The sequence below is a fragment of the Sorex fumeus genome, unplaced genomic scaffold, assembly GCF_029834395.1.
Source record: "Sorex fumeus unplaced genomic scaffold, SorFum_2.1 ptg000100l, whole genome shotgun sequence".
Classification (NCBI taxonomy): Eukaryota; Metazoa; Chordata; class Mammalia; order Eulipotyphla; family Soricidae; genus Sorex; species Sorex fumeus.
The window spans coordinates 10,297,501-10,311,543 of record NW_026606157.1 but is presented as its reverse complement, the minus strand read 5'-3'; positions in this window follow the sequence as shown (position 1 = coordinate 10,311,543).

Here is a 14,043-nt window from a genome sequence, read left to right as displayed (position 1 = left end):
TCCTCCACCCCTCTCGGAGAGCCCGGCAAGCTATTGAGAGTACCTCGCCCGCACGGCAAAGCCTGGCAAGCTCCCCGTGACGTATTCCATATGCCAAACACAGTAACAACAAGTCTCACAATGAAGACATTACTGGGCCCGCTCGAGCAAATCGATGAACAAGGGAGGACAGTGCTACGGTGCTCTTCTAACAGTATCCAATGATCCCAGGGTCCCTCCCGCCAGCCCCACCCCTTCCCACCCCCTGCCTCTGCAGCAGGCGCCTTCCCTTTTACTGTTTCTCTCTCCTTTTGGGTGTCAGGGTTTAACAGTTGCAGTCTTTAGCATAATGGTGCCTGGAACCTCCAGCCCTGCTCCTTAAACCATTGTTCTTTCAAAATACCAAACTGGATACACATCTGCAGATTCATGTTCTGTGAGCAACAGCTGGATGCTGACAGCAGAGGAGCAAGTAGAGGAACTGGTGAGATACACACCAGCCTGTGTGTAAGATGGACTCACAGGGCAGCGGCGGGAGGGGGCGTGGTCACAAGTGCGGCCAGACAGACTGACAGAGGATAAATACCCAGTGACTCCACTTACCTGTGGCAGACGGTGCAGCGAGACAGGGGAACAGAAGGGTGTGCAGTGGGCACACCTCGGCCCCAGGTCATGGAAATGAACATGTCCAGGCAGGAGGACGGGGTGGGGGGCCAGAGAAAGTGGACTGCTGGCCACCAAGGACCCTGGACACCCAGAGCTGTGGAGGCGAGGCGGGCCGCCCAGACAGTGAGAGCCTGCACGGCTGTGCACGGCCCCAGACTGGGTTGGGGGTGGGGGTTACTGGCTGAGCAAGAGAGCTGGGTCGAGGGTCACAGGGAGGATGCTGGCCCTGGGGTTGGCTCTGCAGTGAGTGCTCCGTACACCTGACAGCTCTGTGAATCAAGGGACCTGAGCTAAACTCCCAGCTTAGGGGCCGGAGAGATAGTGAAGTGGGTAGGGAGCCCGCCTGGCGTGGGGCCAACCTGGGGTCAATTTTTTCAAAGATTGAAAAAAATCACGATCACAATCATCCTGTTGTTTGTTGATTTCCTCGAGCAGGCATCAGTAACGTCTCCTTTTTCCCAGCCCTGAGATTTTAAAAGAGCCATTTCAATGCTCTTTCAGGATTAGGAGAATGAGACCCATCATTGTTATTGGTATTTGGCATATTGAGTACGACATGGGAAGTTTGCCAGACTCTGCCGTGCAGGTAGGATACTTTTGGTAGCCTGCCAGGTTCTCCAAAGGAAAAATAAGATAATAAGATGTTGCGAGGCTGCGAATGCGGCCACGCACTTCCGGGAGCTGGGTTTTATAGTCTCTGCGTCTTGGCTGTTGATGGGACCAACCTGGAGCTGTTGGCAGCTGGTGGGTGTGACGCCTACCTACCTGAAGATGGGGGGACTGGGTGGAGAAGGCCCAGTCCCAATCCGAGTAGGCTTGGAGACCTCAGCCCCAGGAACCGCATGCCCGGGTTCCTCTGCCAGTTCTTTCATGCATGAGGCCCGTCCAGACGTGTGGAGAGTGGTCCCAGCATGGCCGTGGCTGGCTCTGGAGGTCCTCAGCTGCTGGGGCTCTGCTTGAGGCGGGGAGGGGGGGGAGAGGAACTCAACCCTCCCCCCTCCTATTTTTTATTGAAAAAATAAAATAGGCAAATTAAATAATGATAACATTCGATTTGGATGATCTGTGGGAACAATCGAATACCACCCCGTATGTGGGTCTCAGCTTTCGGCCGGGCCGGGCTGCTCTCGCCTCCAAGTCTCCACTTGCTAAGTCCTGGCGAACACTCACGCATGTTATTTCCTTTGAAACGCAGACTTCGAGGTCCATTTCGCTCTAGGACATTCTGCGTTTATCCCAGTAAAATGTTATGACTCATTTCTCTTGAGAAGAGTCAAACCAAGTTCAGGGTTGCGGGTGGATTCTGATGGTTCCTCTCACACGCGGAGGCCCTTTGAGACACCCCACTCTCCACGGGGCACAGAACGGCCTACCCCTGAGCACCACCAGTGACCTCGGACACAGGACTTGCTCATTCTGTGGGATTCCAGGTCACAAAAGTCACCCATTATCCCCAGACACAGAAGCTGTTTGAAGTAACCCTGCAGACTTGGTTATTCTCAAATTTAGAAGCAGGACGGGGAGTTGCAAGCAGATGAAGTAACTTCAATGCTCATTGCTTTTCGTTGTGTTTTCGGCCCACACCTGTTGGTGCTGAGGGCTTACTCCTGGCTCTGCACTCAAGAATCACTCCTGGTGGGCTCAGGGGACCACCTGTGGGTCAGCCGTGTGCAAGGCAAGCGCCCTACCTGCTGGACTATCTCTCCAGTCCCAGTATTCGTTTTTTATAATGAAAAAGAAAACTCTTAATTCCTTGGAACCAGAGGCCTGTCCTCTTTGAAAATCGACGCAGGGAGGAAATTTCAAATAAAGCAAAAGTTTAGAGAAACAGGTTCTACCAAGTGGATGCGTGGTGGCTGCTGCCCCCTAGTGGACAACCTGCTGTTACTGCAGGCATTGCGTGCCGGGAATGCAAATGAAGCCCGCCCTCCCTTCCTTCCTTCCTTCCTTCCTTCCTTCCTTCCTTCCTTCCTCCCTCCCTCCCTCCCTCCCTCCCTCCCTCCCTCCCTCCCTCCCTTCCTTCCTTCCTTCCTTCCTTCCTTCCTTCCTGTCTCTTCCTTCCTTCCTGTCTCTTCCTTCCTTCCTTCCTTCCTTCCTTCCTTCCTTCCTTCCTTCCTTCCTTCCTTCCTGTCTCTTCCTCCCTTCCTTCCTTCCTTCCTTCCTTCCTTCCTTCCTTCCTTCCTCCCTCCCTCCCTCCCTCCCTCCCTCCCTTCCTTCCTTCCTTCCTTCCTTCCTTCCTGTCTCTTCCTTCCTTCCTTCCTCCCTCCCTCCCTCCCTCCCTCCCTCCCTCCCTCCCTTCCTTCCTTCCTTCCTTCCTGTCTCTTCCTTCCTTCCTTCCTTCCTTCCTTCCTTCCTTCCTTCCTCCCTCCCTCCCTCCCTCCCTTCCTTCCTTCCTTCCTTTCTTCCTGTCCCTTCCTTCCTTCCTTCCTTCCTTCCTTCCTTCCTCCCTCCCTTCCTTCCTTCCTTCCTCCCTCCCTCCTCCCTCCCTCCTTTCCTTCCTTCCTTCCTTCCTTCCTTCCTTCCTTCCTCCCTCCCTCCCTCCCTCCCTTCCTTCCTTCCTTCCTTTCTTCCTGTCCCTTCCTTCCTTCCTTCCTTCCTTCCTTCCTTCCCCTTCCTTCCTTCCTTCCTTCCTTCCTTCCTTCCTTCCTCCCTCCCTCCCTCCCTCCCTCCCTCCCTCCCTCCCTCCCTTCCTTCCTTCCTTCCTGTCTCTTCCTTCCTTCCTTCCTTCCTTCCTTCCTTCCTTCCTTCCTTCCTTCCTCCCTCCCTCCCTCCCTTCCTTCCTCCCTCCCTCCTCCCTCCCTCCCTCCCTCCCTTCCTTCCTTCCTTCCTTCCTTCCTTCCTTCCTTCCTCTCTTCCTTCCTTCCTTCCTTCCTTCTTTCCTTCCTCCCTCCCTCCCTCCCTTTTTCCTCCCTCCTTCTCTTCTTCCTTCCTCCCTCCCTCCCTCCCTCCCTCCCTCCCTCCCTCCCTCTTTCTTTCTTTCTTTCTTTCTTTCTTTCTTTCTTTCTTTCTTTCTTCCTTCCTTCCTTCCTTCCTTCCTTCCTTCTTTCCTTCCTCCCTCCCTCCCTCCCTTTTTCCTCCCTCCCTCTCTTCTTCCTTCTTCCCTCTCTTCCTCCCTCCCTCCCTCCCTCCCTCCCTCCCTTCCTTCCTTCCTTCCTTGTTTCCTTCCTTCCTTCCTTCCTTCCTTCCTTCCTTATTTCCTTCCTTCCTCCCTTCCTTCTTTCCTTCCTCCCTCCCTCTCTTCTTCCTTCCTTCCTTCCTTCCTTCCTTGTTTCCTTCCTTCCTTCCTTCCTCTTCCTTTCTTCCTTCTGCTCCTTCCTTCCTTCCTTCCTTCCCTCCCTCCCTCCTTCCCTCCTTCCTTCCCTCCTTCCTTCCTTCTTTTCCTCCTTCCCTCCTTCCTCCATCCCTTCTTCCTCCATCCCTCCCTCTTCCCTTCTTTTTTCTCTCCTTTCCTTTCCTCTTTCCTCCTTTTCCCCCTCCCTCCCACTCCCCTTCCTGTTTACTCTGGCTCTGACTCAGGGATCTCTGCTGATGGGGCTCGGGAGACTCTCTGGGATTCTGGGATCAAATTCGGTGGGCCGCAGGCGAGCCAAGCATTGTACCTGCTCGACTATTTCTCCAGCCCCTTTTCTTTCTTTACAGAAACTTCTTTAGTTCTCAATGCTGAGGGTTGAACCCAGGACCTCACGCTCCTGAGGCACGCACTCCACGCCCGAGTCAGGGTGACCTTCACTGAGAGCCGATGAGTGTGTTACCCCCTCTGTCACTGTCACTGTCCTCCTGTTGTTCATCGATTTGCTCGAGCGGGCCCAGTAACGTCTCCATTTGTTGTTACTGTGTTTGGCATATCAAATACGTCACGGGTAGCTTGCCAGGCTTTGCCGTGCGGGCGAGATACTCTCGGTAGCTTGCCGGGCTCTCGGAGAGGGGCAGAGGAATTGAACCCCGCTCAGTCGGACTGGCTGCGCGCAAGGCAAACGTCCTGCTGCTGTGCTATCGCTCCAGCCCATTACCCTCTCAGCACCAGCCAACTGGGACGCCCAAGTTTACGTTTCTTATAAGCACTGTCGCACTGTCCTCCCGTTGTTCAACAAGTTGCTCCGGCAGGCCCAGTAATGTTTCCATCGTGAGACTTGTCACTGTGTTTGGCATATCGAATACGTCACGGGGAGCTTGCCAGGCTTTATGTTTCTTAGAAACAGATTTGATTCAAGACATGCCTGATGGGAGCGGCGTTCGGGCTAAGGTGGCGGGAAGTTCAGGCAGGCTGTGGGGCCGGCAGCCCCATGTGTCCACCACCGGGAGCTCCCACGACACAGCTCCGTCTTGGCCTGAACAGGGAGACTCTTACGTCAGTGCTCTTCTGCAAGCCTGACTGCTTTCACCTTTCAGGGAACTGCTAGGACACTTGCTGTGTACGAGTGAGGCCCAGGTTTGAGAGAGGAAAAGAGAAAATAGAACAGAAATGAGGGTGGGCTGTGTTGCTGGGGGACTCAGTGCTCCGGGTCCAAGGGCCAGAACACAGAACAACTGCTGCCCCGGGGTCCGGTCTTGCCTCCCCTCCCACCATCTCTCCCTTCCCCGCGTGGCGGCTTCTGCCACTGTGTCATCCCCAAGTCATCACTGTCACTGTCACTCTCCACATGTTCGGACGAGCCTCACGCAGGAAGGAACCGGCCGAGGTACCCAGGTGTGCGGGACCCGGGGCTGAGATCTCCAAGCCTGCTCGGATTGGGACTGGGGCCTCCTCCACCCAGACCCCCCCCCCCATCTTCCAGTATGTAGGCGTTACACCCACCAACCTTCCCCAGTGCCGTGTAATCCCATCAACGGCCAAGACCCAGAGACTATAAAACCCAAGTCCCGGAAGAGAACAGCGCAGTGTCGGAGTCCACCCCGATGTCGGTGCTCAGGTCAGTGTCACTCTTGCTGGGCACTGAAGGCCACCAACTTTACCCCTGGCTAAGAGGGGCAGGGCTGGGAGATGAGGCGGACCACCAGCGAGAGTAGTTTGGGAAGGGGACCGGGGGTGGGAAGCATCTTTTTGAGATTGTGTGTCTTTGTTGTTGTTGCTTTAATTTGAGGAGGGAAGCGTGTTCAGGGCCTGCTCCGGGCTCTGTGTTCAGGGGTCACTCCTGGCGGGGCTCAGGGGACCATCCCTTCGTACCTGGCTGTTCTCACCAGGGGCCCCTTGGAGGAGGGTGGGTTGAGTTTCCCTCCCCGCCCCGAGCAGAGCCCCCGGCAGCTGAAGACCTCCGGTTCCAGCCACAGCCATGCTTAAGACCCCAAGTCATGGAGGAAGGAAAACTTCATGAGTGTGAATTGTATCTCTCGCCTCAAGGCTGTGAGGCCACTCAGGGTGATGAGAACAAATCTATTTGTACAGGGCTGGGGTAGTGGCAGGAAGGGGGCCCGGTGTCCGCCCCTGGGCCCTGCAGCACCCCGGGAAAGAGCCTGAGCCCTGAGCTGGTATGGTCAGGAAGCCCGCGGAGTGTGGCCCCCAAGCCCGTGTGTGGCCCCAAACTCAACTCTCAAATAGCAGCGCAGCGTCCGGCAAGGTCAGAGGCTGCTCCCGAGATCATGCAGATCATGGCACGTGGGATCCTGTCGCACGGGGTCCTCGCTGGGCAGCGGACACGCGTTGGACTCCTCCTCTGCGGTCACCCCCGCCAGCCGCTGAGCGTGTCTTCCCTGCTCTCTGTCCCTGCCGGGCCAGAGCTGGTGGCACCGCGTTGGTGTCACGGTGTGAAGCCTGGACCGCGTGGGGCTCTGGGCCTGAGCTGATGGGTTTGCTCAGTGGTTGGGGCATCTGTCGGAGTCCACCCCGATGTCGGTGCTCAGGTCAGTGTCACTCTTGCTGGGCACTGAAGGCCACCAACTTTACCCCTGGCTAAGAGGGGCAGGGCTGGGAGATGAGGCGGACCACCAGCGAGAGTAGTTTGGGAAGGGGACCGGGGGTGGGAAGCATCTTTTTGAGATTGTGTGTCTTTGTTGTTGTTGCTTTAATTTGAGGAGGGAAGCGTGTTCAGGGCCTGCTCCGGGCTCTGTGTTCAGGGGTCACTCCTGGCGGGGCTCAGGGGACCATACCTAAACGGTGCCAGGGGTCGAACCCTGAGCCATCGGCATGCACGCTGCCTGCTGTGCTCCGACACCCGCCCCTGCGCTTGCTTGCGGAACACACCCACAACACGGATTTTTCTTGGCAGATCTGTATCTGGTTTGTGATACCTGTAACTGGTCTTGGTTTAAGGAAACACAGCAGGCTGTGACCTGGGGGTAGGGATGAGTGAAAGGCGCTGGGTTCAATCCACGGAACACACGCATACACACACACAGGCACACGTGCATTCACGCACAACACACATGCACACACACATACACATGCACACACAACACACACATGCACACACAACACACATGCACACACATGCACACATGCGCACACAACACACATGCACACACAACACACATACACACATACACACATGCACACACATGCACACACAATACGCACATGCACGCACATGTACACACAACACATACATACACACATGCACACACAATACGCACATGCACGCACATGTACACACAACACATACATACACACATGCACACGCACATGCACACACAACACACACGCACACACAACACACACGCACACACAACACACATGCACACAACACACATATCCACACAGACATGCACACACATCCACACAGCACACATGCACACACATGCTCACACAACTCACATGCATACACATATACACACACACTCACATACACACATGCACACACATGGACACACATGCACACACGGCACGCACGCACATACGTTTACACAACACACACAAATCAAAGGATAATATGTAACCTTATTATTTTATTTTGCGTCACACTTGGCAGGCTCAGGGCTTACTCCGGGCTCGGTGCTCAGGGATCACTCCTCGGGGGACAATCTGGGGACCGAACCCAGGCCAGCTGTGAGCAAGGCAAGTGCCTAATCGCTGTACTGTCTCTCCAGTCCCTCCAACCTCATTTTACATCGATGTATAGTAGACATAGAAAGTTCTACTCTGTTCCATTTTATGTAAATGTGCCAAGTACTGCACGTACATCTGTGCGTAGGATAGTGAAGCAGCTTCTAGACCAGATGACTAAGAACCACGAAATGGTCCTCCAGAGGCACAAAGGACAAGTTAGGGAACAGAGGTCATCTAAGTGGCTTAAGAAAGGCCCGTGGCTGGTGAGACGAGGGAGGCCAGCGCACGGCCACCTCTGGGCCCCGAGTCACCTCTTCCTCCCCGGGGTGCCCAGAGGACAGCGGCCCAGACCCGGCGTTTTTGCCCCTCATTTTTGTCCACTGCTTCTCGGCGTGGGGGCGCAGAGAGGACGGAGGCTCCCGGCCAGGACCCGGCTAACGAGGTGCTGGCTGGTTTGGGGCACCAAGGTGGGTTTTCAGGTCCTTCGAACTCGAACATTCGTTGAGGCTGGAGCGATAGCACCGCGGGGAGGGCGTTTGCCTTGCATGTGGCTGACCCAGGTTCGATTCCCAGCATCCCATAGGGTCCCCCGAGCACCGCCAGGAGTCATTCCTGAGTGCAGAGCCAGGAGTAACCCCTGAACATCGCTGGGTGTGACCCACCCAAAAAGCAAAAAAAACCCAAAAAACAAAAAACCCAAACTCTTGAACATTCGCCTCATGTGGGAGCTTCCCCCAGCCGGGAGATTATTCCAAGCCCTAGAACATGCGGACAGGATGTTTAGGGGTCATGGAAGCAAGCGGCCAGCTATGTCCAGTGGGGATTTGGGGTGGGGTTTGCCGGACACCGAGTCGGCCTGCAGAGGGCAGCGGCTGGCCAGGCGGAGGCACTCGACCTGTGGCTCTCTCTGTCATGCCACCAGCCGGCATGTCCAGGGACTGTCCACGGGGCTGGCATCCATCGGACGTGCCCCATAGGTCCAAGAAGCCCGAGTCTCAGGGCTCGGCCCGGGAGCCGCTGGGGGCATGAGCCAGGTCATTAGCAGATTTGGGGGTGCGCCCGGCTTTACTCTAGACATGGATGCTTGGGTCTCGGAGACCCCGAGGGACAGGGACCGTGGAGAAGGTGATCGAGGCCAGAAGTCCGGAACTGGGCAAATGGACCCAGCGCTGAGAGTGGGTGGGTGATGCAGGGCTGCAGGTCACAGAACCCAGGACGGGCAGAGCTGCATCCAGGTGGAAGGACACCCCAAGTGGGACCCAGCGTCCTGTTTTCCCAACTGCAGCACTTGTAGCCCTGAGTGGTGGACACAGAAAGGCTGCAGGGGTGAGGCCGGAGACGTGAGGACCCTGCGGCCCAGAGGATGGTGCCCATGCCCAGTGGGGGCAGAGAGCACATCAGGTACGGAGCACTCGCAAGGGAGTGTGAGCAGAGCCTGAGTCCAGCAGGGAGGGCGCTCGCCTCATACACAGCCAACCTGGAGTCGGTCCCCAGCACCTCGTGTGGTCCCCCGACCCCCAGGGCTATCCCTGAGGACAAGAGCCGTGAGTGACCACTGAGCACGGCCGGGTGTTGCCCCCCCCCCCCCCGCCAAAACCAAATCAAGAATTTTTTTTTCTTTTTGGGTCACACCAGGCGATTACACAGGGGTTACTCCTGGCTTTGCATTCAGGAATCACTCCTGGTGGTGCTTGGGGGACCGTATGGGATGCCAGGAATCGAACCCAGGTCAGTCGTGTGCAAGGCAAATGCCCTCCCCGCTGTGCTATCGCTCCAGTCCCCAAATCAAGAATTTTTAAAAAGAGGTCGCGATTTTTAAAAATGCGGCCGACCTGGGTTCAATTCCCGGCATCCCATAGGGTCCCCTGAGCACCACCAGAAGTAATTCCATAACCCGTGAGCATCGCTTGGTGTGACCCAAAAAGCAAAGATAAATAAATAAATAAATTTTAAAAAATAAAAAAATTAAAAAGAAAGAGAAAAGGTGACCAGGGGCCCCTGGAGGGCAGCGGTGCCACTGGCCCGGCTGCGGGGGACAGTCCCTGTCCTGTGCCCACTGAGCGAGGGCACCACTGTCCGTGGCTGTGTCTTGTTGGCCGGAAGCCACCCTCAAGCATCTTTTCCCTCTCGCCTTCATCGTCCTTCCCTCCAGCAAGCCCACCTGCACGCCAGCTGGTGCCAGGGCCGGGACATGCCCGGAACAGTCAGGGGACGCCCCAGGGACAGTGGGGAATGGCTCAGGGAATGAGGTGCCACCCAGGGATTAGTGGGGGGACATCTGGGAACAGCGGGGGAGCATCCCCAGAATAGTGGGTGGGGGGACACCTGGGGATAGTGGGATTCTCAGGAAGTGACCCCCACCCCGAGAGCCCCCGCCTACTCACTGGGATCAGTGGGGGGACCCACGGGATTGTGGAGAATGCATGGCCCGCGGAGGGGTGCCACGGAACAGAGAAGGGCGCGTGGGAAGCTTATGTGCCCCGAGCATGGACCAGGCTGTGCTTGGGGCCCGGGTCACAGACTTACGTGGGGGCCCAGGGGGGTTCACGGGGCTTGGGGCGGACTGGGGATGGGGTGGGGGTGCTGCCTCTGCTCCCCGAGGGTCGGGGGACGCAACTGAGGATGGATGTCCGGCGAGGCGGAGCTGCCGGGGGACCCCAGCAAGGCGGCCGCTCTCAGGACGGGCACCCATGTCACTCTCGGGGCGGGCACCCATGTCAGAGCCCCACTCTCTCCAGACTTCCCTTTCCTGGGGCCGTCCAAGGAGGGTGTTCGAGGGGCCTCTGGAGTGTTCCGGGAGGGAGGCCTGGGGGGTTTGCCCGCAGGGGTGCGGCTGGGTGGGTGTATCCTGATGCCCCCCAACCCCCTACCCCATGCCTTACTGACCAGGCGACAGTCGAACCCGCGTGTTCTGGATGCCGTCTGCTTTGTGCTTGAAGAACTCACCTGCAAGGGGCAGAGGCCCCGAGGGGTGGACGAGTCCCAGGGAAAGTCCCAGGACTGCCCATGGGACCCGGAAGAGAAAATAAGGAACTCTTGAAGCTCATTTCTACGCTTTGACTGTCTTAAGTGGCGGCTGGAAGTCAAGAAGGTGCCCTAGACCTGGCCACCTGGACACATGGGACACATCCTAGTGGCCACTAGGGGCCCCCATGGCAGCACTGTGCAGGGGCAAGAGGGTTCTGGAAGCGGGGGAAGGGGGGGCGCTTCAGCCCGGGGTGCAGGAGTCTCCTGAGTGGGGAGCACTCCCTGGGGGAGCACCTGGACATAGCACCTGGCACTGCCTACTCTGGCCAGCAGAGACGGGCACCGTCTCTCCTGCTTCAGCCCTGGGTCCCTGGGCTGCTGGCAACAGGGTGCCCACAGGCCGCCAGGCCTCTCTCTTGCAGGGTCCATGCGTGTGTGCATGGGGGGACTCGCTGGGGGCACCCCAGGCCTGGCCTCCCACTGACCCAAGCCAGCGGCCTCCTTCCCCGTTCCTGCGACTGCCCCTCTCCACTCTGGCCCTGACCCCAGGATGGTTTCAGAGGCGTTTCTGTGGCTCCACGTCTTCCCCAGGGGTGCCCATCTTCGGGGATGCTGGAAGGGGCTGAGCTGAGTGCCCGTGACCTTGGGCAGCGTGCAGTCACCTGTTACTCTCAGCACTCAATGGGGGGCCCGTGGGGGCTCCAGCAAGCAACACTGACCCTGAAATCCCCAAAAGTCCCCCAACCTGGCAACGGACTGGGTCCTATTTGAATTCTTTTAAAAAATAATTCATTTGGGGTATTTTTTTTGACACACCTGGTTATGCTCGGGGTCACTCCTGGCAGTGCTCAGGAGACCATAAGCAGTTCCAGGGGTCGAACCCGGGCTGGCTGTGTGCCAGCGAATGCCCTTCCTGTTATACCAACTCTCTGGTCCCCAAATTCCTTTATTTTTATCTTTGGCTTTATAAGCAGGCTATTACTCTTATCTGTAATTCCTTCACTGAGATCTAACTCCGACTTACAAAAAAAAAGTAAAACCAGCATTTTATACTTTTACACGAGGGAAGAAAAAGTGACGAAAATGCAAAGATCCATTCTGTAGTTTACACGGGCTGGAGCGACAGCACAGTGGGGAGGGTGTCTGCCTCGCACGCGGCCAACCGGGTTTGATTCCTCCGCCCCCCTCAGAGAGCCCGGCAAGCTCCCCATGACGTATTCGATATGTCAAACACAGCCACAACAAGTCTCACTTCGTGTTCCTGGAGCAATCAGATGCCATTGGGCTACACTAGCACGCGACAGGGACAAATGGAGACGTTACTGGTGCCCGATTGAGCAAATAGATAAACGGGACAACAGTGCTAACAGTAGTTTTCAAAAGACCCAAGTTCTGATGATGGCTGTGGGGGCCACTGGCTGTGTGACAGGAGAGGGGGCCGGGCCCCCACTCCCTCCCCCCCCCCCACTCTGGGGCTTAGAGGGGTCTGGGCCCACAGAGCTCCATTCAGACACTATTTTCTTCTCTTGGGAAATAAAAGGGAGGCGCCTTGGTTTTCTCAAACTCAGCGTCTCGTGGAGGAAGCCGCTCCCTTCCCAAGAGGAGCTAGCCGGAGTAATATTCAAGCGACTCGGTGACACAAACCCCCCACTTAACAATATCCTCTATGCAAGAAACAAGCTGGCGATGGCGATGGCCCCATGAATCCTGAACATTTATTATTTGTGAGAATATCCAGGCTTTGTTGTATAGAGCTCGTGGCGATAATCACAAAATATACATTTGAAATGAAAAGTCAAGAGAATCATTACATATCACACAGGCCACAGGCCGTTGATCCAGAACAGAGTTGGCAACTGCACGTGACGCGCTCCCGGCCGTCTGCCGGGCGGCCAGTTCCTGCCAGAGCTGCGGTCACCAGAGGCCGCCCCCAGCCCGGCTGTAAACCTGCTACCACCCCCCCCCCCCCCCATATAGATATATACTTTATTGCCTCTAGAGCCTGCTGGTTTAACATGAGTATGCTAAATAATCCTCTGAGTTTATTTGGTTTCTGAAAATAGAAAAACCGCGTTGGGCCCTAGTCCCTGCAGCTCCCGGCCGAGGGCAGTGCTGGGAGCCTGGTGCAGGGCCTGGTGGTCTCTCCGCTCAGCCCCAGGCTGGGTCCAGGGCTCACAGATGCTGCCAGCCGCGATACTGACCTGCGCATGGGACCGGGCCAGCGTCGAGAGCAGGTGTCTGCGCCCAGAGCGGCCGCGAGCACAGGTGGACGCTGACCCAGAAGTTAAGGCCGGGTCGTCCCGGGCCAGGCGTCTGCCGGGCTTGCACACCCCAGAGCAAGGTGCCTGGCCTCCCCCACGCCATTTCCTCAGCCCATGGGGTCAGTGCTCACGGAAATGGCTTTAGGAGAGCTTTCTTGAGGGACTACTTTGCTCTTCCTCACCAAGAAAAATTTTTCTTTTGAGCCCAGGTACAATTTCATTTCCGCTCTGGAACTGAGTGGGACTCGGTTCACGTCCACGCCTACCCACCGACTAGCTTTCGCCCCCTTCCCCTGGTTTCAGCTTGGGCTTCTCTGGGAGAAGAACTCTGGGAGTTAATGAATCTGTCACTTTCCATCAATTCCCGGTAAGATAATCATCTCCTGATGGAGTTAATACTGGTAGATATTGGGGGGGGGGAGGGGGAGGAGAAAAAAACTTGGATGTCCTTAAAAAAAAAAACCAAACCAACCTAAAGACCCCAACAAAAAAAAACCCTGGTAATCTAATAATGAGAACTTATGACATTCCCTCAGACGACCCAACGCCTGCTGTCGTCCAAATGCACCCAGAGATGTGGCACTTCGTCTGGCAATGGTTCCCGATGCAGGGAAACACGGGAGAGAGACTCACGTTCGTGTGCGTGTTCGCAAACTTGCTTTGGGCCACACGGGGCGGTGCTCGGGGATTTGGTGCTCAGGACGTGCCTGGGCTTGGCCGCACTGTGCCAAGTGCCTCAACCAGCCGTACGACCTCACCAACCTCCACCCTAAAATATTTTTTAAGATGTTCTCTATCAAGACTTTCCCTCCCTAGGTCCAAAAAGAGACTTAGAAAATATTTTCTCAAGATGTGCTCCCAGAAGGAGTGGGGCCGGTCAGCGGGTACAGCTGCTCAACGAAAAAAGTTCACATTTCCAGAAGCTTCTCCCTTCCAAGGTGACGTTCCATCTGCAGTTCGTTTTGTGGAGATGAGCTGGGGGACTCACGTCCCCCCACCCCCACCCCCAGTGGGGAAGCGGTTGCGAGTCTGTGGGTGGAACGCGGAGGTGAGCCCTCATCACCTCCTCCGGGGGACGGAGACAGCAGGTTGCTGTCCTGGTGGCGCTCAGTTCTCCAAGGCATGGTCGCGATTTGCACTTGCAAAGCTCGATGCAGCTTCCGTTGAACATTTTGCGTTTCAGTAGAATGC